The sequence below is a fragment of the Panthera tigris genome, chromosome B4 (assembly GCF_018350195.1).
Source record: "Panthera tigris isolate Pti1 chromosome B4, P.tigris_Pti1_mat1.1, whole genome shotgun sequence".
NCBI lineage: Eukaryota > Metazoa > Chordata > Mammalia > Carnivora > Felidae > Panthera > Panthera tigris.
Window position 1 is genome coordinate 63,414,868 of NC_056666.1, and position 27,701 is coordinate 63,442,568.

At 36.6% G+C, this 27,701-nt stretch overlaps 1 long non-coding RNA gene across 5 annotated transcripts in view; it reads left to right on the forward strand.

Moving 5' to 3' along the window:
* Positions 1-27,109, forward strand: part of LOC102965259 — a 98,474-nt gene extending 71,365 nt beyond the window's left edge. For all 5 annotated transcript variants that reach the window (XR_006219866.1, XR_006219865.1, XR_006219868.1 and 2 more), the window contains 2 exons: positions 22,779-22,836; positions 26,873-27,109. This is a non-coding gene — a long non-coding RNA (uncharacterized LOC102965259). The remainder of the gene's footprint in view (positions 1-22,778; positions 22,837-26,872) is intronic.
* The last annotated feature ends 592 nt before the right edge of the window (positions 27,110-27,701 follow it).

Consider the following 27,701-nt stretch of genomic DNA (forward strand, 5'->3'; position numbering starts at 1 on the left):
GCAAACCCAAGAGGGCTTCATACTTCCTGGCAATTCTACTTTATCTTGATATATAATTTCTGTCCCACTGTTGTTTAAAAAATTTTTTTATTGTGAAATATCATTTGTACAAAACTTTAAACACAACATATACATAATAATAAAAACATCCCTATATCCACCGTTCTGTTTAAGAAATAGAATATTACCAGTATCTTTAACTAAGCGTGACTTTCGCCTTTTCACTTTTAAGAGTGAAAGGGTGTGCTAAATGGTCAGTATGCAATGACAAGAGGTGTAAACCAGTACTCTCCCAGGCAAATCAGGACACATGGTCACCACAGGCACTCTCCTGTGCCCTCCTGTGTGCTTCACTCAAATTGTATACTCCTCTACTCTGAATTTCATATTATCTTAATTTTTGTTTCTTTATAGTATGTATGTATTCCTAAACAAGGTTGTTTCATTTTATCTGTTTCTAAGCATAATATAAGTTGAATCATACCACATAAATTTTTCTGGTGTTTGTTTCTCTTATATAACAGTGTTTTTGAGATTTATCCATGTGATGTAAATATCTGTAGTTCATTCAGATTTTTCTGCCGTATTCCATTCATGAATACACAAAATTTACCAATTCTGTGGTTGATTGACATAAAGCAGTTTTCAGTTGGTTGACATAAGGCAGTTTTTAGTTGGGGGCTATTATAGTGTTGTTAAGAATATTCTTGGGATTGTGTCCTGATGCTCATGTGCCAAACTGTGGATCAAGGACTTTAGGTTATGTGCATGTTCAACTTCACTCTGTGATGCAAAACTACTTTACAAAGTGGTTATATCAATTCCCACCAGCACGGTGTGAATGTTTTTATTCCATATCCTCACCGACACTTGGTGTCATCAGATTAAAACATTTTTGCAAATCCAGTGCCTAGGAAATATTATCTCATTGTGTTTTTAATTTGCATTCCTTCTTTCCTAAACAGGTTGAACATTTTTTTCATATGTTTATGGTTCCTACTTTATGAAATGCTTTTTGCCCATTTTTCTGTGTATTTTTCTTTTTTATTTGTAGAAATTCTTTATGTATTCTGGGTATTAATCCTTTCAGTTGTATGATTGCAGGTATTTTCCTTTTCCTTATGCATTATCTTTCACTTAATAATGGCTTTGATAGATGTTCTTAATTCTAATGTGATTCAATTAATCAATTTTTGTTGAGTGTTGTTTGTGTTGTTTAACAAACACTTGCTTACTTTAAATTCTTAAAATATTTTCTTATTTTGTCCTCCAAAAGTTTTGTAGTTTTGCCTTTTATATTTAAGACTATAATTTGTTTAGAATTCTTTTTTGTCTCAGCACCCTTTTCTCAGGAGCCATGCTTTTTACACTGATTTGCAGTGCTGTTCTTTCATAAGTAATGATTCTATATATGCAGGGAACTTTTTCTGGGTTCTTATTTTTATTTCATTGATCCATTTTATTATTATTTGAAAATTTTTTTTAATGTTTATTTTTGAGAGAGGGAGAGACAGACTGCAAGTGGGGGAGGGGCAGAGAGAGAGGGAGCCAGAATCTGAAGCAAACTCCAGGCTCTGAGCTGTCAGCACAAAGCCCGATGAGGGGCTTGAAATCATGAACAGCCAGATCATGACCTGAGCCAAAGTCAGATATTTAACCAACAGAGCTACCCAGGTGCCCCTCCATGGATCCATTTAAAAAAATCTCAAAGTTAACATACGTTTTTTAAAAACGGAGTATTTGGGGCACCTGGGTGGCTCAGTCGGTTAAGCGTCCGACTTCAACTCAGGTCACGATCTCGTGGTCTGTGAGTTCGAGCCCGCGTCGGGCTCTGGGCTGGTGGCTCAGAGCCTGGAGCCTGCTTCCGATTCTGTGTCTCCCTCTCTCTCTCTGCCCCTCCCCCGTTCATGCTCTGTCTCTCTCTGTCTCAAAAATGAATAAACGTTAAAAAAAAAAAAATTAAAAACAAACAAACAAACAAACAAAAAACCCGGAGTATTTGACTATGGTTGGCTCTTTGTTCTTCAATAATACCTTTAGAATCTGTTTGTCAAGTTATAAATTAATCTTAGAGAGTTTAAGATATTGATCCTTCTTATATAAAAGCATGATATATCACTACTTTTTAGGTTTTCTTTACTGTATCTCAATAAGTTTTATAATTTTCTCCCAAAAGGCTTTGTGCACTGTTAAATTTATTCTTTTTTTTTTTTAATGTTTATTTATTTTTGAGAGAGAGACAGAGTGCAAGTGGGGGAGGGACAGAGAAAGAGGGAGACACAGAATCCAAAGCAGCCTGCAGGCTCCAAGCTGTCAGCACAGAGCCCAACGTGGGGCTCGAGCTCATGAACTGTGACACCATGACCTGAGCCAAAGTTGGACACTTAGCCAGCTGAGCCACCCAGATGCCCCCAAATTTATTCTTAAGCACTTGAAATTTTTATAAAATGTGTTTTTTTGGGGTATTTCCCCAAAATTTTTGTTATGAAAAACTTTCAAATACACAAGAAAATTGAAATAATATAATGAATATCTGTATATCCTTCACCTAGATTCAGTCACTGTTAATTTTGTCATATTTAATGTCTGTGTGTGTAATGTTTTGTTGTGCCATTTCCACAAACTTTGTGAAGTCATCATTTAAAACTAGGAAATCTAATTTTATTGTCACATCAAGACATTCTAAGCTAATTTTGTGTTTTCTAAGTATTCACAGTTGCCTATTCCTTTCCTTCTGCTTTGTCTTGACCAAACTAGTCAGGCTTCGATTTCCCCTAAGGCCTCTGAACTCTGCTTGCGCCAAGCTTCAGCATACACATAAAAAAAATTGACCATGCACCCCCTTATTAGCTTCTCCTGAAAGTTGGCTGACCTTTTCCTGTCAGACCCCTCTTGCTTATCCAGTTTCTCCATAAAAGATTCTGCTCATCTCTGTTTCTCTTCTTTTATCCTATAAAAGAAAAATCGTTTTCTGTTTGATTTTTAGATGCTTGCAGATTTCTGAGATAAGAATGTTCTCCCTACTACAATAGTCTTTATTTCTAATTAAAGTCTCTTCCTACCTAAGTCTGGGTTTGTTTTTATTTGACATTTCTCTGCCTCAGACCTGGAATCTGCCGTTTTTTCCACTTAAAAGGAAATTATTCCTTTTAGTGTATACTTTTTTATTGTCTCTGTGTGTGTTTTAGGCTTTTTTAAAGTAACTATTTGAAAGGAGGTTGTAGATATCATGACATTTCGCCTGTAAAAATCTCAACAAGCATGTTTTAGGAATAAGGGGAGCCTCTCTCATAACTATAATCTGTTACCCCACCCAAGATAATTAACTATAATTCTATAATACCTTCTGACATCTAGTCCATATTCAAATTTCTCCAAGCATCAACATGGGCTTTTATTGCTGGTTTTTGTTTGTTTGTTCTTTGATTGTTTTTCTCTTCTACACAAAATTCAATCAAGGTTCAATTTGGTCATCTGGTCTTTGGGTCACTTTCACCTTAGAACATTGGCCCTACCTTCTTTCTTTGTTCTGTATGACATTGGCTTTTGGAAACTATACATAACTATTTTTACATATATCATAGGATAAAGCAAATTAGAAAATATATCAAGAGTAAGCCATAAGAGAAATAAGATACAAAAATAAAAGAAGAGAAACCAGCAATGTTAAATTTGATCTGACAGTATCAATATCAACTCATTATTTTAAAACTGTATCACTTGCTAATTTTCTTCACTAAAGAAGCAATGACACTCCAGTAGCATTGAACACACTGAGTGCCCAGATTAGAGTTTCTAAATATTATTCCCCCCTAAAAGGAATCATTGGCTTTTAATTGAAAAAATGGGTGATTCCAGATCTGAGGCAGTGAAGTACAACGTAAGCATAGAACACCTTGTTATGACCCTGAGATTAGATTTCCTAGTTTTAAATTATGACTCTCCCACTTGCTAATTTTTGTGAAAAATAGGCCAAAAAAAACCCATTAACTTCTCTGTGTTTCAATATCTTAATCTGTAAAATAGAAGATAATAATAATACTTCATAGAGTTTAATGGAATAAGTGCTCAAGAGGTATTAGGTATTAGGTATTAGGTAGAGGTATTAGGTATTGTCATTATTTTCATTAGCACCATTCAGACTTCCTATTGTTATTATAATAAAACCCAAAATCTTGGGGCACTTGGGTGGCTCAGTTGGTTAAGTGTCTGACTTCGGCTCAGGTCATGATCTTGTGGTTCTGTGAGTTCTAGCCCTACATGGGGCTCTCTGCTGTCAGTGTGGATACTCCCTCTGCCCTTCTCCTGCTCGTGTGCATGCTTTCTCTTTCTCTTTCTCTCTCTCTCTCAAAAATAAATAAACATTAAAAATTTTTTTAAATGATATAAACCAAAATCTATTTTTTAAATTATTTTTAAAGTTTATTTATTTATTTATTTTGAGAGAGACAGAGACAGCATGAGCAGGGGAGGCTCAGAGAGAGAGGGAGACAGAGAATTCCAAGCAGGCTCCCCACTGTCAGTGCAGAGCCCAACACGGAGCTCAAACCCATGAAACCTTGAGATCATGACCTGAGCCAAAACTGAGAGTTGGATGCTCAACCAACTGAGCCACCCAGGCACCTGTAAACCAAAATTGTTAATAAGGCCTGCAAGACCCTGTCTTTCCCTTTCTACCTTATTATGTTCACTGCATACCATTCTTCTTTTTGCTTTCAAAATATGAACCACATTTGTTAATGTGCCACATTTTCATCCACTTCAGAGACTTGGCTCATAATGTTCTCTCTTTTTGAAATGTTTTCTTTGTCTTTTACATGGATGCCTCAACTCAGCTCAAATATAACTTCCCTAAGGAATCCTTTCAAAGAACCCTCGTTGTTGTATAAACCCCACAGTATGCTATACTTCTTCGTAGCACTTTATCAGTTATGATAGGTTAGATTATGTTGCAGAAAAAATAATCCCCAAATCTCTGTAGTTTACGACAACAAAGGTTTTGCTTTCTAATCACATGTCCCCGAAGATTCTTCAAGAGATTTTGTTCATTTTAGACACTTAGTCATTTAGTACTGACAATGTACTTACCGTCTTAAACATTGGCAGTTGCCATGTTAGGGAGAAAAGCTCCTTAGTTTCTCACATTGGGCACCTAAATACTTATCCTGGCTATGACCCATGTCACTTTTTTCACAAATTGAAGAGAAATTCACATAAATAAATTTAACCATTTTAAAATGAACAATTCAGTGGCATTTAACTCATTCACAATGTTGTACAACCACAAACTCTATCTAGTTCCAAAATTTTCATACCCCAAAATAAAACCCTGTACCCATTAATGTACCCATTAAGCAGTTACTCTGCATTTCTCCTACCTTCTAGTCTCTGGTAACCATCAATCTGCTTTCTGTCTCTATGGGTTTACCTATTTTGGATATTTCATAGAAATGAAATCATGCAATATGTGACATTTTGTGTCTGGCTTCTTACACTTAGCATGTTTTCAAGGTTCATTCAGATTGTAGAATGTAATAATAATTCATTTCCCTTTGTGGCTGAGTAATATCCCATTGTATGTGTATGCCACATTTTTTAAAATCCATTCATGGATATTTGGATTGGATATTTTGGCTATTGTAAGTAGTGCTGCTATGAACATTAGTGTCTAAGTAATTGAATCTCTGTCTTCAATTCTGTTGAGTATATATATAGGAGTAGACTTTCTGGATCAGATGATAATCCTCTGTTCAACTATTTCAGATACTGCCAACTGTTTTCCACATGGCTGAACTATTTTATATTCCTACCAATATATGAGGGTTACAATTTCTCCACATCCTCACCAACACTTGTTATTTTTCTTTTTTCTTTCTTTCTTTTTAAATCATAGCCATCCTAATGGATATGGTATGATATCTCTTTGTGGTTTTGATTTGCGTTTCCCTAATGATTACTGATGTTGAGCATCTTTCACTGTGCTTGCCGCTGGCCATTTGGTATATCTTTGGAGGAGAAATGTCTATTCAATTCCTTTGCCCGTGTTTAAATTGTGTTGTTTGTCTTCTTGTAGTTGAGTTGTAAGAGTTATTTATATATTCTGGGAATAAGACCCTTATGATTTGCAAGTATTTTCTCCCATTCTCTGGGTTGTCTTTTCACTTTATTGAATAATGTCCTTTGCTGAACAGAAGTTTTTTTGTTTTTTTTTTTGTTTTTTTGTTTTTTTTTTTTTTTTACTTTTAATGAAATACAATTTATCTGATTTTTCTTTTGTTATTTGGGCTTTTTGTGTCAGATCTAAGAATCCATTGACAAATTTGAGTTCATGAAGATTTATCCCTGTTTTCTTCTAAGTTTTATAGATTTAGCTCTTATATTTAGGTCATTGATCCAATTTAAGTTAAGTTTTAAATATGGCATGTAGTAGGGGTTACAGCTTCATTGTTTTGCAAATGGATATCTAGCTGTCCCAGAACCATTTGTTGAAGAGATCATTTTTCCCCATTGAATGGCCTTGGCACCCTTGTGGAAAATCGATTGGCCATAAATATATGGGTTATTTCTGGACTCTCAATTCTATTCCATTGGTAAATATGTCTATCTCTATGACAGTATCACACCCTTTTGATTACTGTATCTCTGTGTAGTAAGTTTTTAAATGGGGAAACATGAGTCCCCCAACTTTGTTCTTTTTGAATACTGTGTTACCTCTTCACAGCCCCTTGCAATTCCATATAAATTTTAGGATTGGCCTTTACACAGCTGCAGAAAATAGACATGTGTCACTTTTGTTCATAACTCATTGGACAGAATATTAACTTGGTCTAACCCAACTCCAATTTAATCCTATGTGTCAGAAAGAAGAGGAAAATCATATATTAGTGAGCACCACCAATATCTATGAATCTTATTTTTAAATCAAGAAAGTCACCTTGTCACTCTAGGAGGGGACTGATAACCGACACCCCATTTATTTAAATGACACTCATATATTCACTTTTTTCTGATTCTTCTTTTCCTAACCTCTTCTTGCTAAGTCAGAAAGTACGAAAGGTATGAGATTTTAAGCTGTTTGCAAGCTAATAAATGATCCTGCCATAGGTTTTTATATAGACAGTGGCAGAAAACAGGAAACCTCTGTGTCAGAGACAAAAACTGTGTACTCACAGCAAAGGCAGCAGCCGAGGTGACATCATAGCTCAGTTCCCTGAACCCTGGTCCTTGTGGGGTGACACAGAGAGGGCCAGATGGTACCTATACACGCCTTTTGGTTACAATAAAGAAGATGACGTCCAACTTCGGAGACTCTGATCTTACACAGTGCTGCTGGCAAATCCACCCGTCCTACCTTCTAGAGAAAGACATTATTTTATTATCCTGGAATGTAAGTTAATGTTCCAGGGGAAAGGTATCTGTAAATTTCACAGAGGGAGTCACCATTTTGATCTTTACTTATCTAGGAATGCAATTACATTTGCTCCAGGGTAAGTCCCTGTCTCTCCCTTTTCAGGGTTGCCTGGCTGTACAAGCATTCCTAGACAGTTAGTTCTGGAGCACATGGGCTAAACATGTAGGAGTGCTGCAGGTTATGGAAAATTGTCTTTTAACATCTCTTAAATTGCCCCCTTCAAAGTTCTGCTTTTGAACATTCCACTGTACTTGCCTTAAAAAAAAAAAAAAAAAAATCCCATCCTTTCCCAACTATTTCAATTGCAAAGACTCCTAAATTAAGTGCTACTAATTTCCTCATCATCAAAACACTGTGGGCAACAAACTTAAAGTGTTTGATCACAATATGTTGGCAAAAAGCACAATGATAAATGGTGTATGGGACAATAATCTTGAGCTAAAAGAGGAGGTAGGAAAACTCCAAGCCAAATTTATTTTACTTATTTTATTTATGTAAGTATTTATTTATTTAGAGGCAGAGTGAAAGCAGAGGAGGGGCAGAGAGAGGGAGACACAGAATCTGAAGCAGGCTCCAGGCTCAGAGCTGTCAGCACAGAGCCTGATGCAGGGCTCAAACTCCAAACTGTGAGATCATGACCTGAGCTGAAGTTGGATGCTCAACTGACTGAGCCACCCAGGCACCCCCAAGCCAAATTATTTTAAATATAGCCTATTATACTGGTGCCTGGGTAGCTTAGTTGGCTGAGCATCCAGCTCTTCATTTTAGCTCAAGTCATGATCTTGCAGTTTGTGATTTCAGGCCCCACGTCAGGCTCTGTGCTGACAGTGCACAGCCTGCTTGGGATTCTCTCTCTCTCCCTCTCTCTCTGCTCCTTCCCACCTTTCTCTCTCTCTCAAAATAAATAAACTGAATAAATTTTGTTTAAAAGATAGCCTATTATATTAGATATTAGGAATTTGTATTGAATAGTACCATTTTTATTAAAAAGGGAGTAAAGAAAGAATACATATGCAATTTCTTGTGTATAGATATCAATGTAATTTTTGCATTTTGTAGCATGTGAATAGATATTTATTTATTTAAATTTTAAATATATCCTGTCAAGCACATGTGCTAAAATAATTCAGAATAGAGATAGGGTAGTTTTCATATTGTTGAATGGTTTCTTTTTATCCATGTCTTTCCACTTCCTTTTCTTGAACCCAAGATGATAGTAGTGAGGGTACAAGTGTGAAAAGGATATATTTTTTTTTTTTAATATATGAAATTTACTGTCAAATTGGTTTCCATACAACACCCAGTGCTCATCCCAAAAGGTGCCCTCCTCAATACCCATCACCCACCCTCCCCTCCCTCCCACCCCCCATCAACCCTCAGTTTGTTCTCAGTTTTTAACAGTCTCTTATGCTTTGGCTCTCTCCCACTCTAACCTCTTTTTTTTTTTTTTTTTTCTTTCCTTCCCCTCCCCCATGGGTTTCTGTTACGTTTCTCAGGATCCACATAAGAGTGAAACCATATGGTATCTGTCTTTCTCTGTATGGCTTATTTCACTTAGCATCACACTCTCCAGTTCCATCCACGTTGCTACAAAAGGCCATATTTCATTTTTTCTCATTGCCACGTAGTATTCCATTGTGTATATAAACCACAATTTCTTTATCCATTCATCAGTTGATGGACATTTAGGCTCTTTCTATAATTTGGCTATTGTTGAGAGTGCCGCTATAAACATTGGGGTACAGGTGCCCCTATGCATCAGTACTCCTGTATCCCTTGGATAAATTCCTAGCAGTGCTATTGCTGGGTCATAGGGTAGGTCTATTTTTAATTTTCTGAGGAACCTCCACACTGCTTTCCAGAGCGGCTGCACCAATTTGCATTCCCACCAACAGTGCAAGAGGGTTCCCGTTTCTCCACATCCTCTCCAGCATCTAGTCTCCTGATTTGTTCATTTTGGCCACTCTGACTGGCGTGAGGTGGTATCTGAGTGTGGTTTGGATTTGTATTTCCCTGATAAGGAGCGACGTTGAGCATCTTTTCATGTGCCTGTTGGCCATCCGGATGTCTTCTTTAGAGAAGTGTCTATTCATGTTTTCTGCCCATTTCTTCACTGGGTTATTTGTTTTTTGGGTGTGGAGTTTGATGAGCTCTTTATAGATTTTGGATACTAGCCCTTTGTCCGATGTGTCATTTGCAAATATCTTTTCCCATTCCGTTGGTTGCCTTTTAGTTTTGTTGGTTGTTTCCTTTGCTGTGCAGAAGCTTTTTATCTTCATAAGGTCCCAGTAATTCACTTTTGCTTTTAATTCCCTTGCCTTTGTGGATGTGCCGAGTAAGAGATTGCTACGGCTGAGGTCAGAGAGGTCTTTTCCTGCTTTCTCCTCTAAGGTTTTGATGGTTTCCTGTCTCACATTCAGGTCCTTTATCCATTTTGAGTTTATTTTTGTGAATGGTGTGAGAAAGTGGTCTAGTTTCAACCTTCTGCATGTTGCTGTCCAGTTCTCCCAGCACCATTTGTTAAAGAGACTGTCTTTTTTCCATTGGATGTTCTTTCCTGCTTTGTCAAAGATGAGTTGGCCATACGTTTGTGGGTCTAGTTCTGGGGTTTCTATTCTATTCCATTGGTCTATGTGTCTGTTTTTATGCCAATACCATGCTGTCTTGATGATGACAGCTTTGTAGTAGAGGCTAAAGTCTGGGATTGTGATGCCTCCTGCTTTGGTCTTCTTCTTCAAAATTACTTTGGCTATTCGGGGCCTTTTGTGGCTCCATATGAATTTTAGGATTGCTTGTTCTAGTTTCAAGAAGAATGCTGGTGCAATTTTGATTGGGATTGCATTGAATGTGTAGATAGCTTTGGGTAGTATTGACATTTTGACAATATTTATTCTTCCAATCCATGAGCAGGGAATGTCTTTCCATTTCTTTATATCTTCTTCAATTACCTGCATAAGCTTTCTATAGTTTTCAGCATACAGATCTTTTACATCTTTGGTTAGATTTATTCCTAGGTATTTTATGCTTCTTGGTGCAATTGTGAATGGGATCAGTTTCTTCATTTGTCTTTCTGTTGCTTCATTGTTAGTGTATAAGAATGCAACTGATTTCTGCACATTGATTTTGTATCCTGCAACTTTGCTGAATTCATGTATCAATTCTAGCAGACTTTTGGTGGAGTCTGTCGGATTTTCCATGTATAATATCATGTCATCTGCAAAAAGCGAAAGCTTGACTTCATCTTTGCCAATTTGGATGCCTTTGATTTCCTTTTGTTGTCTGATTGCTGATGCTAGAACTTCCAGCACTATATTAAACAACAGCGGTGACAGTGGGCATCCCTGTCATGTTCCTGATCTCAGGGAAAAAGCTCTTAGTTTTTCCCCGTTGAGGATGATGTTAGCTGTGGGCTTTTCATAAATGGCCTTTATGATCTTTAAGTATGTTCCTTCTATCCCGACTTTCTCAAGGGTTTTTATTAAGAAAGGGTGCTGGATTTTGTCAAAGGCCTTTTCTGTATCGATTGACAGGATCCTATGGTTCTTCTCTTTTTTTTTGTTAATGTGATGTATCACGTTGATCGATTTGCGAATGTTGAACCAGCCCTGCATCCCAGGAATGAATCCCACTTGATCATGGTGAATAATTCTTTTTATATGCTGTTGAATTCGATTTGCTAGTATCTTATTAAGAATTTTTGCATCCATATTCATCAGGGATATTGGCCTGTAGTTCTCTTTTTTTACTGGGTCTCTGTCTGGTTTAGGAATCAAAGTAATACTGGCTTCATAGAATGAGTCTGGAAGTTTTCCTTCCCTTTCTATTTCTTGGAATAGCTTGAGAAGGATAGGTATTATCTCTGCTTTAAATGTCTGGTAGAACTCCCCTGGGAAGCCATCTGGTCCTGGACTCTTATTTGTTGGGAGATTTTTGATAACCGATTCAATTTCTTCGCTGGTTATGGGTCTGTTCAAGCTTTCTATTTCCTCCTGATTGAGTTTTGGAAGAGTGTGGGTGTTTAGAAATTTGTCCATTTCTTCCAGGTTGTCCAATTTGCTGGCATATAATTTTTCATAGTATTCCCTGATAATTGTTTGTATCTCTGAGGGATTGGTTGTAATCATTCCATTTTCATTCATGATTTTATCTATTTGGGTCATCTCCCTTTTCTTTTTGAGAAGCCTGGCTAGAGGTTTGTCAATTTTGTTTATTTTTTCAAAAAACCAACTCTTGGTTTCGTTGATCTGCTCTACAGTTTTTTTAGATTCTATATTGTTTATTTCTGCTCTGATCTTTATTATTTCTCTTCTTCTGCTGGGTTTAGGCTGCCTTTGCTGTTCTGCTTCTATTTCCTTTAGGTGTGCTGTTAGGTTTTGTATTTGGGCTTTTTCTTGTTTCTTGAGATAGGCCTGGATTGCAATGTATTTTCCTCTCAGGACTGCCTTCGCTGCATCCCAAAGCGTTTGGATTGTTGTATTTTCATTTTCGTTTGTTTCCATATATATTGTAATTTCTTCTCTAATTGCCTGGTTGACCCACTCATTCGTTAGTAGGGTGTTCTTTAACCTCCATGCTTTTGGAGGTTTTCCAGACTTTTTCCTGTGGTTGATTTCAAGCTTCATAGCATTGTGGTCTGAAAGTATGCATGGTATAATTTCAATTCTTGTAAACTTATGAAGGGCTGTTTTGTGACCCAGTATATGATCTATCTTGGAGAATGTTCCATGTGCACTCAAGAAGAAAGTATATTCTGTTGCTTTGGGATGCAGAGTTCTAAATATATCTGTCAAGTCCATCTGATCCAATGTATCATTCAGGGCCCTTGTTTCTTTATTGACTGTGTGTCTAGATGATCTATCCATTTCTGTAAGTGGGGTGTTAAAGTCCCCTGCAATGACCACATTCTTATCAATAAGGTTGCTTATGTTTATGAGTAATTGTTTTAATTATCTGGGGGCTCGGGTATTTGGCGCATAGACATTTATAATAGTTAGCTCTTCCTGGTGGATAGACCCTGTGATTATTATATAATGCCCTTCTTCATCTCTTGTTACAGCCTTTAATTTAAAGTCTAGTTTGTCTGATATAAGTATGGCTACTCCAGCTTTCTTTTGGCTTCCAGGAGCATGATAAATAGTTCTCCATCCCCTCACTCTCAATCTAAAGGTGTCCTCAGATCTAAAATGAGTCTCTTGTAGACAGCAAATAGATGGGTCTTGTTTTTTTATCCATTCTGATACCCTATGTCTTTTAGTTGGCGCATTTAATCCATTTACATTCAGTGTTATTATAGAAAGATATGGGTTTAGAGTCATTGTGATGTCTGTATGTTTTATGCTTGTAGTGATGTCTCTGGTACTTTGTCTCACAGGATCCCCCTTAGGATCTCTTGTAGGGCTGGTTTCGTGGTGACAAATTCCTTCAGTTTTTGTTTGTTTGGGAAGACCTTTATCTCTCCTTCTATTCTAAATGACAGACTTGCTGGATAAAGGATTCTCGGCTGCATATTTTTTCTGTTTAGCACACTGTAGATATCGTGCCAAGCCTTTCTGGCCTGCCAAGTTTCAAAGGAGAGATCAGTCACGAGTCTTATAGGTCTCCCTTTATATGTGAGGGCACGTTTATCCCTTGCTGCTTTCAGAATTTTCTCGAAAAGGATATTTTTGAAGTATCTTGGTGATGTCTTCAAAAATCTGAGGGAATTTCATTCCCAACATAAAATCCTGTACCTAGCTGAGTGAAAAATGCAGTGTGAAGGTAGAATAAAATCATTTTCATTAATTGCACCAGTTAGTGCTACAGATGAGTTAAAACTTTATTTTTGGGTTCAAAATGACACTACTTCACACTTACTAGGTTGGCTATGATTTAAAAAAAAAAAAAAAACCACCCTGAAATTAAGTGTTGGTGAAACTGTGGAGAAATTACTATATATTACTGATGGGCATGTAAAATAGTGCAGGCAATACAAAACCAGTCTGGCAATTCCTGTAAAAGTTAAACCTAGAATTGCCATATGAGTCAGCAATTCCACTAATAAGCCTATTCCCAAAGGAACTGAAAGCAGGGACTTAACCAGATACTTATAAGCTGGTTTTCACCACAGCATTATTCACATTAGTCAAAAGGTGGAAATAATCCACATGTCCATCAACAGATGAATGGACAAGCAAAATATGGCATATACATGCAATTAAATATTTTTTAGCCATAAAAAGAGAATAGTGTTTTGACACATGCTACAACATGGATGAACCTTGAAAACATTATGATAAATAAAATAAGCCAACCACAAAAAGATACATATTATAGGATTCTAGTTACATGAAATATCTAGAATGGGCAAATTCATAGGGACAGAAAGTAGAGTAGAAGTTACCAGAGGCTGGAGGGATGGGGATGAAGAGTTACTACTCAATCATTGTAGTTTCTGTTTGAAGTGATGAAAAAGTTATGGAAATAGATAGTGGTAACCAAAGAACAACATTTTGAATGTGATTGATGCCATGATACTTAAAAATGATTAAAATAGCAAATTTTATGTTACATATACAAACTAACATTTTTAAACATTAATAATTTAGTATTCCAAAAGCCACTGAATTTTATAAATAGGTGAATTGTATGGTATGTGAATTGTCTCCAATAAATCTGCCTTAAAAAAAAGGGCATTCACAATTTCAAACTTACTGAAAAAGAGACAGCTCTGTATATGTTAGTAAGAACAGTCTGCACATAGGATAAGGTTGACATATCATTATTATTATTATTTTTTAAGTTATTTATTTTGGGGAAAGTGCAAACAAGAGAGGGACAGAGAGAGGGGGACAGAGGATCTGAAGCGGGCTCTGGGCTGAAAGGCTGACAGTAGTGAGCCCGATGTGGGGCTCAAACTCATGAATTGCAAGATGGTGACCTGAGCTGAAGCTGGAGACTAAACTGACTGAACCACCCAGGCACCCCGACATATCATTGTTTAATAAATGCATGTAAGCTAGCCTATCTTGAAATCCAAAAAAAAAAAAAAAAAAAAAAAAAGGAAATACAGAACTAGAAATTGAGGATAGAGCTGCTGTTCCTCAGATCAGTTGTCAAATCTTCTAACACACTACTAAAAAAACCCTGTTCGTCAGGCAAAACTTTGTTAGGCCAATTGCAGTAAGGAAGAAAACCACTTTGATAGAGTCTTAGTAATGCTTCAGAAGAGTGAAGTCAGAGGAAGCTATTTGTAGGGTTTTAGAGCCTTGAGTTCAAGTGGCTTAGATGGGTCTCTCAGTGTTGGGATTGGACAAAGTTTGTGATACAAAAGTTGAGGACTGGTGGATATAGTGAGATGAAGATCTTGAAGTGAGTCATGATAAGTAAACTATTACTTGATAAGTAGGTTTTTGGTCCAGATGGTTGATCTATTGTCCTAATAGAAAAGCCATTTGCCTACATGAACAAATTGCTTACCTAGATAAAATCAGATTTGCAAAAATTTGCCCAAATGCATAGTAAAGTTATTGATTTATCATCCCATCTTTCTGGATAAGATTTCCTGAGGCAAATATTTTAGTTCTCTGTCCCAGTACTTAAACTATGTTGATGCAGGTGGTCTCAATTATTACTCAGGAAAAGTGAACAATTGTTACAGACAGAAGCCTAAGCATTCATTGCACCCTATTTGTTTCTTAGTCTAGAGCAGTGATTGGCAAACTACAGCCTGTGAACTAAATTTGGTCCATTTCCTATTTTTGTACAACTCATAAGCTGATAAAGGTTTTTACATTTTTTAAATAGTTGGAAAAAATTAAAAGAATAATACCTTGTGACACACGAAAATTAAAAGAAAATCAAATTTCAATGTCCATAAATAGTTTTATTGGGACAATGCCACACTAATTCATATTTCTATGGCTGCTTTCATGCTACAAGGACAGAGCCGAGTAGTTGCAACAGAGACTATATGTTCTCCCATGCCTAAGTATTTACTATCTAGCTATTTATTTATGTATTTATTTATGTTTATTTATTTTGAGAGAGAGAAAGAGAGTGCAAGCAGGGTAGGGGCAAAGAGAGAGGGAGAGAGAGAATCCCAAGCAGACTGCACGCTGTCAGCACAGAGTCCGATGCAGGGCTCGAACTTACTGAATCGTGAGAACATGACCTGAGCCAAAATCGTGAGTTGGATGTTTAACTGACGGAGCCACTCAGGCACCCCCTATCTAGCTCTTTATACATTAAAAAAAAGTCTGTAGACCCCTTCCCTGCTTGGGAAAGCATATTAATTACCAAAGGGTGACCAAGCTTTTTGAGAACAAAAAGAAGAGGACAATGTACAGGTTGAAAAGTATAAAGAAAAATAATGAGAGAAATTCTTTGTCTGGATAACTAAATCAAAGGCAATTGGACCAAAGATATTCTATTCATGTATGAGCACAAAGCTGACAGCAAGATACCTTAAAGAAAAATATTTTCTCAAATACAAAAGTTAACAGAGCAAACTAAAACCAAATCTTGAATGTCTTCATATTTGAAACATAAGGCACTTACTTTTCAGCAATTGTCTGCATCGTTCAGCAGAAACATAACAAATGTGAACATGTGTTCCTGCTGGGGAAGGAGGACAATTGATGGAAATATTTTCTAATTTGTTCCTCACTGCATACACATACATACCCACTTGCACAAACTCACACTAACCAAAAATATGCTCAGTCCCCAAATCAAAATTAAAACACTAATAACAAGGGTAGCCATGTGGGAATGGGGAAAAGAGAGAAAAGAAAAAAGAAACATGAAATAATGCTGCAAACCACATCTACAGTTTGTATTTCAACAAATAAATGAAGATCCTGGGAATAAATGCAAAATGCAAATTAATTGGAAGAAAGATGATGAATCAACAGCATTATTAGTATACAAAAATACTCCTATTACATAAGTATTAGTGGATGATGTTCCCTGCCTCTCTACAACTTTGGAACTATAGAGTTGGGTTGTTAAATATACTCCATGTGAGTGCCAATACCAGTGAGACTTTACTGTCATCCTTTGATGTCACATCAAAAATTTCTAGGGTATTTAGACTGAGAGGCTGAATATACAAACAGACAATAGCCAGACTGTACATAAAAACAGAACTCTGACCCACAATCTGCAGCAACTAGCATAGGAAATTAACCCATTATGTACAGTAACCAACACAACAAGTCAACCCACTCTCTATAAGTCAGACTTGTAGGAAGTCAGACCACCATCTCTAGCAAACAGTCCAGGAGGCCAAACAGTTACACAATAATCCCTGTAATAATCAGCCCCAAATGTCTAGGACTTGGTTAATACCTGATAGCTTTTCTAATTTTTGCTCCTCCCAGTTCCCTCCCCAATTCCAATGTAGGGCCAAATAGAGAAAGCCAAATCACGTAACCAATCACATAGGATATTCCACTTCTCCCCAGTCCACCTACTGCTTCCCCACACCAACAAAGCCCCACCCAATTCAATTAAGCCCCACCCAAAGCCTTCCCTTTTCCTCCACTATGAAACTTTTCTACTCTTCTGCCTGACTGAAGCCAAGCACAAGTGATGGTGATTCTCTTGCTATAGCAAGCTGAGAAAACAAGCCTTACCTTGTTCTCATTTGGGTAGTTTTCATTTGTTTCTGCTATCTTCATCAGAAATATCTTCTAGTTTTTATCTTTTGCTATTCAACCATCGCTCTGGGAAAGACTGTTTGGCTAACATCCTAGGATGTGTAACATTGTCAGTGCCCAGCTGCCTTCATATTCTAGGGAGCATTTCTGAAACTGCTTTGGCCTTGCACGATAAGTAAGTATATAAAGATTTTAGAGAGGAAAGGCTGGGTCATGGTATTCCCCCTTCATCTTTAATTAGGTTTATCTCTCCACCCCAGTAATATTATTTACTGCTATTTTTTTTTAAAAGAAACTTCAGAGGCTTTTTTGTTTTCAGCTGTTATTATTCTATACATCACCTTTCTGCAGTGTAAGGTGTAGCTCTGTCTCCATTCCAGATCTGACCTTTAAGTCTGGCCACCTTTTCTTGATTCATGTTATTGTTTAATCTGAAGCAAGAGACTCCATCAATACAAGCAGGTGGCAATAGCAAAATGGCTGCTTTGGTGAAGATAGAGAATGGGGGCAATTAGTTTTAAGAAAATAAGTTTCCAGATCTTCAACTTTTCTATATACTTTTTCTTAAACCAGATCTAAGAATTCAGCTGTATAGTCAAGACATCATGCTGGTTTTCAGGTTTTATACAGGTCCTTCCTTTCCAGCTCCCCTTTTGTGTCCACTGTCTTATATGAACTTGCTATGCTTGGAGGAGAGGAAGACTCCAGGACCCCAGGATGGATATACTTTGAAACACAGTGTCAGCTACTGAGGAAGTGAGTGACTCAAATGATATAGTAACACATCCTTTGCAAGTCAAATGTTTCTCAGTTCTTTGCTTTCAGCAAAATTGAAGGAAGATCTAAAGAAGATGACAGCCAAAATTACATTAAAAATGAGCATTTGATGATTGATAACTATGTAATTTGGGACATATATCTGAGAAAAAGTTCATACAATTGAACATCACTATAATAAAACCCCTTCCATTCCCATCTAATTTTTTATGCTATAAGGTGTCAAATGAAAACAAATCCAGACTTAGGAAGGGAGATTTTTTTTCCCCCAAAAAAGACTATTGGGATAAGGGGAGGAAGATATTGCAAAAAAAGAGAACAGGTCATTGTAGTAAACAAGGTCAGAAGGAACAGGGTGCTGGGGAATGGGATTGGCAGAGGGCACTCTGAGCAGTTGGCATGGTGGACAGTTTTTCTTTGTGGCCAGGCACTTCTGTGAGGGCCATTAGAGAAGTTGTTCCACACTTCAGTGCTCATTTAAGCAGAAGGGTAGGCCAAAGTTCGGGGGCCTGGGGGAAGGAGAGAAGCCTCATGAAAGTTTGGTCAAGTCAGATTAGTGGCATTTTGTTTAGATTGGTCAGTGCAAACAGTTCAGTTAATCATTTATGAGGCAGAGAATGGGAATTTGGACAAATGCCTGGCTTTGTCATAGGTAGACAGGCTCATCAATGAGTCTTATCTAAGTCATATAGGACAGGTTGGCTTTTGGAAGTAGGCCACTTCTTGAAACCCAAAATAATGGGGGGCTTTTTAAACTATAGCTGTTTTCTAGGACAAGACTCAAGTAAAGTTCAACATTGCCAAAGGTTCACACAGAATTGATGCTGAACCCTAAGTCATTTTCTTACTAAGTCATAATCATCCATGGATACATGAACTGAAAAACAAAGAAACAAAAGAACATCCATCTCACTAATACATTCCCATTAAAATTTTACTTTACTCAGCTATTGGTGAGTATTAGGTTCAGCACTGATAGAAAGACTTTCTGGATTCAATTTGTTCTCATATTATAAAAGCTTATTCCATGCAAACTACTCCATTCTGCAATATCCTGAATTAAATTGTTGGCATCCTGATAATTTTATCTAAGGGTCTAAGATAACAGTTGCTGGTTTTTGGTTTTTTGGTTTTTTTCCCGGACAAAATAGCCCAATTTCTTCATAGTGCAATGCTGGGCTTCTCTAGTGAATTGCACACCTCCATTAAGACCTTGGTTAGTTTGAGGGGCGCCTGGGTGGCTCAGTCGGTTAAGCGTCTGACTTGGGCTCAGGTCATGATCTCACACTCCATGAGTTTGAGCCCCACGTCGGGCTCTCTGCTGACAGTTCAGAGCCTGGAGCCTGCTTCGGATTCTGTGTCTCCCTCTCTCTGACCTTCCCTCGTTCATGCTCTGTCTTTCTCTGTCTCAAAAATAAACACTAAAAAAAAAAAAAAAAAAAAAAGACCTTGGTTAGTTTGATTAGTTAGGGATCTCTGTGGGGTGGCAAAGCAAATAATTGTGGTGTCCTTTTATGCCCCCAACAGGGCTTTAAGGAAGCTGTAAGAGTCAGCCTTTGTTTCAAATAGTGGTTTTTGAGTTCTTGGCTCTCCTTTTTCCTTCTCTCTGTCAGTGGTTTCATATCCAACAATGCTGTAAGCAGCAACTATGGGATGCTATTTTTAGCCTCCCCCCCCCCCCGCCCCCCCCACCTGCTGCTCTTTGTCAACACTAGCAGGTGGCATTTCATCAGTTCTTAGTGACTCGAGTCAATGTTTTTACATCCACTGATCATATCAATTCTTGGACAGAATTATAAAATGGTACCCATATCAAACAACATGATGGGTCATCAATTTTCAGGCATCAAAAATCTCTTTTTTCTTTTTATTACCCTTTAACTAATACTTCCCTGTTCCCCTTATCCCTACCCCTGGCAACCACCATTCCACTCTGCTTCCATGAGCTTGTCTATTTTAGATTCCTCGTGTGAGTAAATCATACAGTATTTGTCTTTCTGTGTCTGGCTTATTTCATTTAGCATAATGTCTTCCAGGTTCATCTGTGTTGTCACAAATGGCAGGATTTCCTTCATTTTTAAAGCTGAATAATCTTCCATTGCATGTATATACCACATTTTCTTTATCCATTCATCAGTTGATGGGCATTTAGGTTGCTTCCATGTCTTTGATATTGTGAATAATGCTGCAATGAATATGGCAGTGCAGATATTTCTTTTGAGATCCTGATTTCAGTTCCTTTGGATGTATACCCAGGAGTCTGATTGTTAGACCATGTGGTAGCTCTATTTTTAGTGATTTGAAGACCTCTCTACTGTTTCCCATAATGACTGTTCCAATTTATATTCCCACCAGTAGTGCACTAGGATTCCAACTTTTGTGTATCCTCTCCAACGTTACTTTTTTTTTTTTTAATAAAGCCATCCTAAGAGTTGTGAGATGATATCTCATTGTGGTTTTAATTTGCATTTTCTGATGATTAATGATGTGTGCACCTTTTCATATATTTGTTAGCTATTTGTCTTCTTTGGAGAAATGTCTATTCAATTCCTTTGCCTATTTTTAAAAATTGGGTTATTTTTACTATTGAGCTGCAGGAATTTCCTTAAATTTTGGATATTTACCCTATAGCAGATATATGGTTTGCAAATATTTCTCCCATTCTGCTACATTTTATTGATTGTTTCCTTTGTTATTTGACATAACCAAAATTCTTCATCCCCTGTCTAATTTCTTACTATATAAAAGTTTTGCCATGTGGAGTTAGGGATCCTCACATCACTTGTCACTTCAGATACAAATATGGACTAATGGAAAGATTAACAAAACATAATGTGTTTCTAATGCCAGTTTATTTATCTTACTCAAAGGAAACAGGACGGATACTTCAACGGGCAAGCAAGCATCACTTTTAGCAAAAAGTTTTGCAATATCCCAGACACAGCCAGGTTCCAAGACCTCCAATTTCATGGGTCATACTAAATTGTATGGGATGAAGGTAAAGTGGGGTGGACAACCTTGGTCTGGGGAAGGTATTCGACTGTCTGCTCCTTGACTTTTTATACCCTATTTGTCATATTGTCTCTCAAGGTGTGTATAATTTACTAACATTCTTCAGGGCAGTTGAATCTTATCAACGATAGGTTATACAACAAATAATCTGGACAACCAGATGCATTTCATGTGGAAAAAGCAGTCTGTACCCCATTCCATATTTATCTTAACATTCCCAGAATTAATGTTGCAAGAAGGTAAATTCAGGGTCAGTTTCCCCAGGTGTTCCTGGGCCTAGAACAAGTTTCAATTTACTGACAATTTTTTTCATACAATGTTTAAGAATTATGCCTGAGTCCAGCTCCAGCAGGTCCAGGGGTTCCCAAAAGATGAACGGCGTCGGTGAAAAAGTTAAAAAAAAAATAAAACAAAAATAAAAATGGACACAGACAACAGCAGTGTGTTGAACTGGCCGCTTTATTGTGGCAAACGTGGCATTATATTTGTTAGCAAGCATACATCATCTACGTTTTCTAGCATTACCTAATTCTAAAAATGTTCCTATGTGTAACCACCCTTTAAGGAATAACATGGTTATTTTCTCATAACGTTCCCTCCTGCCCTTTGCTTATTGATTAATTTCTTACATTATTTTCATTATGTATCTACGTTTATCTACAATCCATAGAGCATTTGCTTTGCCGTTTTCATGAAAGTTCATCTATCTCTCAACACCTCAAGTGGAACAGTTACAGGGACATGACCTCTTGGTTGTTTCCCTGAACCACTTGTGGCTTGAGGAACAAAAGTGTTCGCCTCGGTCCGAGGTGCCAGGAGGGGGCCAAGAGGGCCTTAGGAACCCACGCCTTATGCATTCCCAGAGAGACAATGCACCTAGGAACTAATGAACCATTCTGTACCTTAACCGACTAGGTTCAGTCATCATCTGGAATGCTTCCTGGGGGCCAAGTGGGCCTAGGGCTTGGAGTAATTTGTGCCCGTAGATACACTCCTTTGTCGCCGGAATGGGGCTTTCAAATCCATTTATTCCTCCTTTGCTGGCAAATGTATGAGGCTATCCTTCCTTTAGGTAGAGGAGTCTTTATAGGGGGTGGCAAGGGCTAATGTAGGGCTGCACAATTTCCTTGAGGAACCTTATTTTCTTTCCCCAATGGTTCTTTGCCCAGGGGGCCTGGTGAGGGCAATTCCCCAACAGACAATTCCCCAGGTACTTTTATTAAGGCCAAACTACATAAAAGCGGGAGTACAAGAAGCTTCACTGTCGTTGGGCTGCCCTGCAGTCCCGATGCGTCCACCGCCTGGGCCCTGCCATCAGGCTGGTTGGATAGCTCGGCTTCCGGCAGAATTATTTCTTAAAAAGCACAATGTATTTATTTTTTTTATCATCACTTATTTATTACTAGTAACTATAGTAATGATTTAATCCAGAAGAAACATTTAACACTTAGAACTTTAAGATCATAGAAAATAAAAAGTTAAATTTCAATTTATATACATATTTTTGCTCAGAAAAATATGACAGGATGATGAATAAATTACTTTTACTCAGAAAAATATGATAGGATGATAAATAAATTACTTTTAAACATATGTTATATTAGAATAAAATTTTGTGGGGTAAAGGAATGGAAATATGTGTTCAAAGAGGAAAGAGAAATTACATGAAATGTCTGTCCATTAAAGAAGATCTCCTCCTCCTCCTTCTTCTCCTTCTTCTTCTTCCCCTTCTCCTCCTCCTTCTCCTCCTCCTCCTCCTCCTCCTCCTCCTCCTTGTCCTCTTCCTCCTTCTCCTCTTTCTTCTTCTTTGCTTTTGATGACTATGGTGTATATCAAAATCCTATTTTATTTAGATAACATTAGATGCATTAAGTTATACATATTTTTATTTTAAAAGATCAGTACTTACACTATGTCCAAAATTATGTTCTTTGAAACAGGTTAGAAGTAGCTGAGGAAGTTATTTTTCAACACCATTTTAGGCACAAATAAGAAAAGGTAAGAACACCCACAAGTTAATATTAACTATCTTGGTACAATGGAGAGAAGGGAAGAGATGGCTGAATTATGCAAACACTATTTAATTATATGAGGGTTATTTTGGTAATCTTACAATCCAGTCATAGCCCCTTAGTTCCATCTTTAATTATGTTTCAATTTACTGAAAAATTGTTTTCATACCATGGTTAATAGTTACTTCTTAAAAAGCACAATGTATTTACTTCTTTATCATAACTTATTTACTACTAGTAACTATAGTAATGATTTAATCCAGAAGAAACATTTAACATGTATCTTCTCTAATTAGTTCAGGCTAATATTGTATGTTGAACATCATGCCACTTAAAAAAAAAATCATAGAGTCAGTAAGGTAGATGGGATCATTATTCTTAGTTCTTTGTATGCCTCCATGTACCTGAATTTTACCTTTACATTCTTTGCTGTGTGACTTTGCAATTCTTCCCACTAGAGATGGGTTATATTATCTGAAAGTTATTTTGACTAATAAAGTGAGTTGAAGGGACAGTGTGACAGTTCTTGTTCCAAGAGATAACACCATCCCTGTGTGCTCCTGTGATCTCTTTATAAGAAGGACATGCACCCATGCTGGTCCAAAGAGACTGAGGAAACATGTAAAACAGACCTGAACCCAAGTAGAAGCACAGAGCCAAGACCAGGCAACCTACAGCTTAAGGCAAAATTGCTCCAGCCCATGCAGACTCATAAGCTTGTTATAAATCTCTGAATTTTAGGGAGTAGTGTTAGGCAGCATTATTGTGATAATAATTGACTAATGCAGTGGGGTTTATATATCTTTCATTTAGCATGTGTGTGTGTCTTGCATATCTGTATGGCTACGTATTTTGGTCCAGCACTTCTTTATTGGTGCATTAGAGTGATAGTCAGGCATCCTTCATAATATATGAGTTTTTTGAGAGTGAAAAAAGAGAGGCTTGATAACATGATGAATTGGTAGACATCACCTTAATCAAGTGATCTGAGTTAACATCACCAGTAATGAGAGATTTTGACATTATGGAGTCCCTCATGTAATGCACCAAGAAGGACATAACTTTTGTGGTATTCTTGCCAAAAATATATCACCTCAGTCTAATTATGAGAGATATCAGACACACCAAACTGAGTTTACAAAATAACCAATTCAGCACTCTCAGAAGTATTAAAGTTGTGAAAAATGAAGAAAAGCTGGGCAACTGTCACAGATTAGAACAGACTAAGAAGATATGATAGCTAAACAAAATGTGGGATCCTGGATGAAATCCTGGACCACAGAAAGGACATCAGTGGGTATGCTAGCAATATTTGAATAAGGGCTATATTATAGTTCATGGTATTTTATCAATGTTAATTTCCTGGATTTGATCATTCTACTATAGTTATATAAGGTGTTACCTTTAGAGGAAGCTGAGTAAAAAATATATGGGAACTCTGTGCTATTTTAGCTTTGTGGTATCTAAAATTACTTCAAAATAAAATTTAAAAAAAAATCAAGAATGAGACCAATTATCTTCAGTGACACATTTTAAGAAAAATATAAGGTTTCCATTAGGATAATATTTTCCAGATCCCATACTACTTAAATAAGAATCCCTGAGGTAGGAACTGGGTATCAGTGTCTTAAAATTTCCATTGCTGATCCCAATGTGCAGCTGGGTTTAATAGCCAATGTTACGGAGAATGAACAGACAAATGAATACCAATGCACCCACCACCCACTTTAAAAAATACTCGGTTTTAAGAAATACAGAATGGGCTCCTTCTGGATCCCATTGCATTTTGCCTGAAAGTATTTCCATCCTGATTATGGTTTTCCTCATTCTCCTGATTTTCTTCATAGTTAACCAAATATGTATGTATCCTAAAAACATATAGTTTTACTTTTACATTTTAACTTAATATAAGTAGAATCAACTGTGTGTATATACAGGAAGCTTGCTTAACATTATGTCTATGAAATGTATAGAGTGTTTTAACTCATGTAGCTGTAGTTTATTTTCAATAATGTGAATATTCTATTATATCATCATATTGTACTTTTTTTTCATTCTATTTGAGGACATATGGGCAGTTTCTAATGTTTTGCCATTATATGCAATCCTGCTATGAGCGTTTTCATAGTCTTCTTGTGCCCACATGCAAGAGTATCTCCAGGGAACATGGCCAGGAAGTAGAAATGCTGAGTCATAGGGCACATCCATTACAGCTTTTCCAGATGATGCCAAATTGATTTCAAAGTGAACACACCAATTCAGACTCCCATCAGCAGTGTATAATATTGCTTATTGCTCCACATCCTTGGCAGTGCTTACTTTTTTTTTTTTTCAATATGGTAGGTACAAAATTATGTTACATTACGGTTTTAATTTACCTTGCTCAGATTACTAGTGAGATTGTGCTTCTTTTCATTTTCTTATTGGCTGTTAATTTGTGACATGTCTGTATGCCTTCAAAGATGTTCAGGATATGCCACCCTAAAATATGTCAGTTTGGCATAAGAGATATTTTGAGCTAAAGGCAACTGAAAACCAACAGATACAGGAACAGTTCTCTGCCCTTCCCTTTACTGCCTAAAAGCATGGCGTAAATTTCCCATTATGAAAGTGTCCCCACTTCTCCTGTACCAGGAAGAGGAAAATAACTCTTGTCAATGGAGATGAAGAGCTAGCACCAAGATGAGGTTACATAAACAAACCCCTTACTAAAATAAGATAGCCCTTATCTTTCATTGGCTTTCCTAGACTTTTGCATGATTTATTGTCCCTCAAAGTCAAAACATCCCCCTACACCTTTCCTCCATTTTTCTCATGAGTTGTTAGGTATTTTTTACTTATTTACATTTTCTGGATTCTAATCCTTCTGATCCTTTGTTGGGATTATATGTGCATGCCAAGTATCTTCTTCCAGCTAGTAGGTTGATTTTTCATTTTCTTTATGGGGTTTTTTTGGTGAGCAGAGTTTTAAAATTATAATATAATATAATTGATTGATCTTTTCCTTTAAATTATTTTTATCTTTTTCCTGTTTTAAATGGTGAAATATTAAAGTTTAGAACTAGATAGGGATGCTATCTATCACTGTAATTTTTATTATCTTAAATCATCTAATAAATTCAGTAAGATTTTAAAAAGTGAAGAAACTGGCATATATGCCTGAAAAGAAAAGATAAAATGATCTGTTTGGGCTGATTATAAGATTTATGCCTGGAGATCCCAAAGATTCTAGTAAGAAACAAACAAACAAACAAACAAACCTACTGGAATCAATGAAAGTATTAATATGGTAGTTGGATTCAGGATAAATATACAAAAGCTGCAAAAATCAATGTTTTCACAATTCCAGAAATAAACTTCTAGAAATTAAAGTGGGCAAATAGTCTAGTCCCAGTAGTTGACAAAGACTGTAAAATATTTAGGGATAAATTTAGTAATAAGTAGCATTAGTTGAGCATTTGCTTTGTGTGATGTACTGTTCCAGACCAATGCATTGCTATTGTAGGTGCTGGAGCCCAAGATTAGGCATCTGGCTCCAGTGTCATGCTCCTAGTTCTCTTACTTCCTCTTCATTGGTGTTAACATAGTCTCATTCTCCTCATTTACTTATACCTCTTCCTACTTCTCCCCTATAACCAGTTTGTCTAGATTCTTGTTCATCCTCCTTATATTTGTTTTGGTCAAGGAGCAGATATGTGTGTGTTTTCTTATATACCCTTCTTTCTCACTTTAAGGGGAGCATACTATAGATATTCTTTCGGACTTTTTGTCACTTAACTACATGTTTTAGAAATCTCTCCATACTGGTTTATAGAGATCTTGCTCATTCTTTTGTACAGTTGCATAGTCCTCCATCTTGCGGATGTGGCAATGGTTGATTCAACCACTCTCCCATGTATGGGCATTTAGGTTATTTCCAATATTTCACAATTATAGTCAAATATTCAATAATGTGCATGCATATATTTGTATACTTTAATTGTGTTTAATTCAGGCATACCTCATTTTATTGTGCTTTGCAGATACTGCGTTTTATACAAATGGAAGTTTTGCATCAAGTTTTGAGTCAAGCAAGTCTATTGGTGCCATTGTTCCAGTAGCAGTTGTTCATGTTGTGTCTCTGTGTCACATTTTGGTAATTTTCACAATCTTTCAAACTTTTTTATTGTTACTGTATTTGTTGTGGTGATCTGTGATAAGTGATAACTGAAATCTCAGTGTTGGTTAGCATTTTTTAGCAATAAAGTATTTTTTATTGATGTCATGTACATTTTTTAGACACAAAGCTATTACACATTTAATGGGGTGTAGCATAATGTAAATATAACTTTATATGTACTAGGAAACCAAAAAATTCATTTGATTCATGTTATTGTTACAGTCTAAAACTAAAGCCACAATACTTCTGAGGTATGCTTGTACTTTAACCAGGGAGGTTTTTGTCTCTATATATTTGTAAAATATATTTGTCTCTATATATTTGCATACAGTTACCAGTTTTTAGTGAAAATTTAAAAGTGTTTATCCTCTGCTTATCTTTAAATGACTTTCTACTCCCTGCAGTATTTAGTTTAATCCTTTAAGACCATACAAGACACTTTTCTTGTAAAGTATTTCACATTCATTTGTCTGATTGTATCCCTTTATCATTTAAAGTTGTTTTTGTCAATATATATACATGTGTGAATATATATACACATGTATATACACACGTGTGTGTATATATATATATATAGAGAGAGAGAGATGCCCCAAAATATGCTGTTTAACTTCTATAATTTATCAATTTTAACAAATGTATATCATGTTGTATGTAATGTTTTCAGTCTCAGCTTTTTCATTCAAATGGAA